Source organism: Coregonus lavaretus (genome assembly GCF_964263955.1).
Source record: "Coregonus lavaretus genome assembly, chromosome: 6".
Taxonomy (NCBI): domain Eukaryota; kingdom Metazoa; phylum Chordata; class Actinopteri; order Salmoniformes; family Salmonidae; genus Coregonus; species Coregonus lavaretus.
In genome coordinates, this window is record NC_139993.1 from 55,013,553 (window position 1) to 55,019,552 (window position 6,000).

The 6,000-nt window shown below is 44.2% G+C and overlaps 1 protein-coding gene across 1 annotated transcript in view; it reads left to right on the plus strand.

Moving 5' to 3' along the window:
• The window catches only part of LOC311131079 (excitatory amino acid transporter 5-like), a gene marked incomplete at its 3' end in the record, with an annotated part of 74,073 nt that overhangs the window by 53,346 nt on the left and 14,727 nt on the right, over nt 1-6,000 (plus strand). The gene's annotated exons all lie outside the window — the stretch shown is intronic.

A 6,000-nucleotide genomic window follows, 5' to 3' on the forward strand; every position in this document is an offset into this window, starting at 1 on the left:
GCCCGTCTGAAGTTTGCTAGAGTGCATTTGGATGATCCAGAAGAGGATTGGGAGAATGTCATATGGTCAGATGAAACCAAAATATAACTTTTTGGTAAAAACTCAACTCGTCGTGTTTGGAGGACAAAGAATGCTGAGTTGCATCCAAAGAACACCATACCTACTGTGAAGCATGGGGCTGTTTTTCTGCAAAGGGACCAGGACGACTGATCCGTGTAAAGGAAAGAATGAATGGGGCCATGTATCGTGAGATTTTGAGTGAAAACCTCCTTCCATCAGCAAGGGCATTGAAGATGAAACGTGGCTGGGTCTTTCAGCATGACAATGATCCCAAACACACCGCCCGGGCAACGAAGGAGTGGCTTCGTAAGAAGCATTTCAAGGTCCTGGAGTGGCCTAGCCAGTCTCCAGATCTCAACCCCATAGAAAATCTTTGGAGGGAGTTGAAAGTCCGTGTTGCCCAGCGACAGCCCCAAAACATCACTGCTCTAGAGGAGATCTGCATGGAGGAATGGGCCAAAATACCAGCAACAGTGTGTGAAAACCTTGTGAAGACTTACAGAAAACGTTTGACCTGTGTCATTGCCAACAACGGGTATATCACAAAGTATTGAGAAACTTTAGTTATTGACCAAATACTTATTTTCCACCATAATTTGCAAATAAATTCATTAAATATCCTACAATGTGATTTTCTGGAAAAAATATTCTCATTTTGTCTGTCATAGTTGACGTGTAACTATGATGAAAATTACAGGCCTCTCTCATCTTTTTAAGTGGGAGAACTTGCACAATTGGTGGCTGACTAAATACTTTTTTCCCCCACTGTATGTAAACTTCTGACCCACTGGGAATGTGATGAAAGAAATAAAAGCTGAAATAAATCATTCTCTCTACTATTATTCTGACATTTCACATTCTTAAAATAAAGTGGTGATCCTAACTGACCTAAGACAGGGAATTTGTACTAGGATTAAATGTCAGGAATTGTGAAAAACTGAGTTTAAATGTATTTTTCTAAGGTGTATGTAAATTTCCGACATTAACTGTAGCCTCGTTACTGTTATTTTATTGTTGCTCTTTAATTATTATTATTATTTATTTTATTTTTTACTTCAGTTTATTTAGTAAATACTTTCTTAACACTTATTTTAAAACTGCAGTGTTGGTTAAGGGCTTGTAAGTAAGCATTTCACTGTAAGGTCTACACCTGTTGTATTCGGCGCATGTGACAAATAACATTTGATTTAATTTGATTTGATTCTCCCATTCTTCTCTGCAGATCCTCTCAAGCTCTGCAGGTTGGATGGGGAGCATTGCTGCACAGCTATTTTTAGGTCTCTCTAGAGATGATCGGTCGGGTTCAAGTCCGGGCTCGGGCTGGGCCACTCAAGGACATTCAGAGACTTGTCCCGAAGCCACTCCTGTGTTATCTTGGCTGTGTGCTTAGGGTCATTGTTCTGTTGGAAGGTGAACCTTCGCCCCAGTCTGAGGTCCTGAGCACTCTGGAGCAGGTTTTCATCAAGTATCTCTCTGTACTTTGCACCTATCATATTTCCATCGATCCTGACTAGTCTCCCAGTCTCTGCCACTGAAAAACATCCCCACAGCATGATGCTGCCACCACCATGCTTCACCGCAGGGATGGTGCCAGGTTTCCTCCAGACGTGACACTTAGCATGGAGGCCAAAGAGTTCAATCTTGGTTTCATCAGACCAGAGAATCTTGTTTCTCATGGTCTGAGAGTCCTTTAGGTGTCTTTTGGCAAACTCCAAGCGGGCTGTCATGTGCCTTTTACTGAGGAGTGGCTTCCATATGGCCACTCTACCATAAAGGCCTGATTGGTGGAGTGCTGCAGAGATGGTTGTCCTCCTGGAAGTTTCTCCTATCTCCACAGAGAAACTCTATAGCTCTGTCCGAGTGACCATCGGGTTCTTTGTCACCTCCCTGACCCAGGTGCTTCTCCCCCGATTGCTCAGTTTGGCCGGGCAGCCAACTCTAGGAAGAGTCTTGGTGGTTCCAAACTTCTTCCATTTAAGAATGATGGAGGCCACTGTGTTCTTGGGGACCTTCAATGCTGCAGAAATGTTTTGGTACCCTTCCCCAGATCTGTGCCTCGACACAATCCTGTCTCGGAGCTCTACTGACAATTCCTTCAACCTCATGGCTTGGTTTTTGCTCTGACATGCACTGTCATCTGTGGGACCTAATATAGACAGGTTTGTGCCTTTCCAATAAATGTAATTTACCACAGGTGGACCCCAATCAAGTTGTAGAAACATCTCAAGGATGATCAATGGAAACAGGATGCACCTGAGCTCAATTTGGAGTCTTATAGCAAAGGGTCTGAATACTTATGTAAATAAAGTATTTCTGTTTTTTATTTTTTATAAATTTGCAAAAAATTATAAAAACCTGTTTTCACCTTGTCATTATGGGTTATTGTGTGTAGATTGATGAGGAAATGCTTTTATTTCATCCATTTTAGAATAAGGCTGTAATGTAACAAAATGTGGAAAAAGTTAAGGGGTCTGAATACTTTCCGAATGCGTTTTATAAGGACATTGGACAGAATTTGAACATTGTCCAGAGCATGGCCTGGTAAAACAAAAAGGAGAAGAACTCTTAGGACACAATAAGGTGAAATTAAACCTTCATTTTCCCTTGATAATATAATGTATGCCATTTAGTAAACGCTTTTATCTGTCATGCGTGCATACATTTTTCTACGTATAGGTGGTCCTGGGAATCAAACCCACTATCCTAGCATTGCAAGAGCCATGCAACTGAACCATCCAACTGAGCTAAAGCCTAGGAGGCTATAAAGATGCTTCAGAAATGCTCCAGAAGCAAATGTCATGCTGTAACGTGTGGCAGGGTGTTTTAACATTCTTGGCGGGTGAATTCATAGCTCACCTGTTTCCGGGTTTGTCGCCAATATAGGAGAGGACAGTCACGGGCTGAAAAAGATCCTCCAAAGGCTGCTGGACTTGAATGAACCAGTCAAATCCGCTCCTCAAGGGCGTGCATTTGGACTGGTCAGACAGCCATCCATTGCTGCAGTGTGTGTGTGTGTGCCTGTGATTAGAGTCTCTCTCCCGTTGCACGCTCTGCGCTGAGAGAGCACTGGGAGCAGCAGAGTGCAGTAGAACCGTGGTTCCCAACCAGGGGTACTAGGACCCCTGGGGGTACTTTCTCTATCCACAGGGGGGTAGGTACTTGAGAAGACTCATTAGACCATAGGCTTACTGGTAAAATTCATATGAGGGGGTACTTCAGGGGTACTCTGGGCAGAGCTAAATTCAGTTGGTGGTAGAGTAACCGAAACATAATGGGAACCACTGCGGTAGACTGTGACATCAGGATTATCAGATGTGCTGACATTTTCTTAAAGATATTGAATGGGATCTTAAGCACTTACAAATTCGTATCATATTGTACGAATTCGATTTTTATTTATTTTATTACAATTGTGCACAATTTTCAGGGAACCCTTTTTGGCTTGTGAACGCTACTTTCAAAACTACTGGCAGAAATGATACAAAACCTCTGTAGCATCTGCACCCTACAACAGGCGAGGTGACCAGGGGTTATTGGCAATGCGCTCCCCTCTATATTTTGTGCTGTGCATGTGGATGACTGACTTGTAGCTCAAACTAGCCAAAGGTTTTGCATTGTGTAGCCTAGACGAGGTGACCATGCTGATGCTGTATTGAATCGTTTTATTTTCTCTCAAAACTTCCTCCCTCCGTGACCACAGGATTTGGGCGCTTTCAAATTTGAATTCAATAATGTCATGTCACACTTGAAGAAGGAGTGGAGGGATGGGGGACTGAGCTGAGAAGCTGCAGTCAGAGAGAGCTGGTGTTTGTTCAAACTGTGCGATGGATGTTAATGTGTGGCACTCACAGGAGGTTGGCGAGAGGAGGATGGCGCATAACATTGGCTGGGATGGTGTGAATGGAATGGTATCAAACTCATGGAAACCACGTGTTTGATGTGTTTGATACCATTCCATTCATTTTGTTCCAGCAATTACAATTAGCCCGTCCTGCCCAATTAAGGTACCACCAGCCACCTGTGGTGGTACTAGGCCTGGTCATAAAATAGTGATATCTGTACACCTGCGTGGCTTAGGCTACTCATATTTAAGAGCGGTATCAGTGTCAGAGATGAGTTCTGTGTTAATGTTGTAGGCCTACATGCTGTACATGGTAAGAGCTTGTGTAGGCCTACTATCATTAATATCTAATCTCCTACACAGCACATTTCCAAGTGTTAACATCTCTGTGTTAAGGTAAAAAGTGTTGTGAGTTTTATATCTAGTGGGATTATGTTATATCTGAGTGTTGATTCTAGTAGGGTTATGTTATATCTGAGTGTTGATTCTAGTGGGGATAAATGATGTTATATCTGAGTGTTGATTCTAGTAGGGTTATGTTATATCTGACTGTTGATTCTAGTGGGGATAAATGATGTTATATCAGAGTGTTGATTCTAGTGGGGTTAACACCAGTGGGATTGAAATTGACACCACATGCGGTGAATAAATGAAGTGTTATTTGAATCACAGTGGAAGCAACACCGTGTGGTGGTGTTGTTACTCGACCTTGTTGAGTTCATTTCTGTTATCTCTGAGTGAAAAAGACTTGGGAGGGGCCTCATTATCATTCATCCCAGAATGCTTTGTTGCAGGTTTATTTTTAGAATAGTTTGTTTTAATATATGTTTCCTCATGCACATTGATTGATTTTGATCTTATACTATATAAAGATAAATAACTTTCATTTTTCTAAACTAATCCAATCTGTAAGGGGTTGGATTTATTGCAACCGTTACTTGAGATGGTTGTTCCTTCATTATAGCAGTCATTCTGTATGCAGGTTGTGTGTGATCAAATAATCCAATTGTTGGATATCCTCTCTCTGGCTGGATTATGATAGGAATTACTCATCACCTCACAAACCATTTTTATGTTATTTGTGTGTCTGAGTAACATGACTTTCATACCACACTGTTGAGGCTAACTAGGCCACAACTAAAGGTGTTATGACGTCTAATATGTGGTCAGAAAGTGTTTATTTGAAAGGCATGCTGGGAAATATGCAAATAAGGCTTTACAACCTACAACGTTAACCCCCCCTCTCTCTCATCCCCCCTCTCTCTCTCTCTCTCTCTCTCTCTCTCCCTCTCTCTCTCGCTCTCATCCTCTCCTCTTCTCCCCCTCTCTCGCCCCCTCTCTCCCCCTCCCCGCTCTCTCTCCCTCTCTCTCTCTCTCCATGTCCATCTCTCTCCCTATCTTTCATCCTCTCTCCCCCCCTCTCTCACACCTCTCTTTCTGCCCCCCTCTCTTTCTCCCCTCTCGCTCCCTCGCTCTCTCCTTCTCTCTCTCTCACACTCTCGCTCATCCTCTCTCTCCTCCCCCCCTCTCTCTCTCCTCCCCCCTCTCTCTCTCTCTCTTTCACTCTCTCTCTCCTTCTCTCTCCCCCTTCTCTCTCTCCACCCCTCTCGCCCTCTCTCTTTCCCTCTCTCTCTCATCCTTTCTCTCCTCCCCCACTCTCTCTCTCCCGCTCTCTCTCTCTACCCCCTCTCCCTCTCTCTCTCTCTCTCTCTCTCTCTCTCTTTCCTCTCTCACTCTTCCTCTCTCTCTCTCTTCCCCCTCACTCTCTCTCTCCCCCCCTCTCTATCCCCCGCCCCTCTCTCTCCACCCTCTCTCTCTCCTCTCCCCCCTCTCGCCCTCTCTCTTTCCCTCTCTCTCTCATCCTCTCTCTCCTCCCCCTCTCTCTCTCTCTCTCTCTCTCTCTTTCCCCCTCTCCCTCTCTCTCGCTCTCTCCTTCCTCTCCCTCTTTCACTCTTCCTCTCTCTCTCTCTCTCTCTCTCTCTCTCTCTCTCTCTCTCTCTCTCTCTCTCTCTCTCTCTCTCTCTCTCTCTCTCTCTCTCTCTCTCTCTCTCCTTCCCACTCTCTCTTCTCCCCCCACTCTCTCTCTCACTCTCACTCCT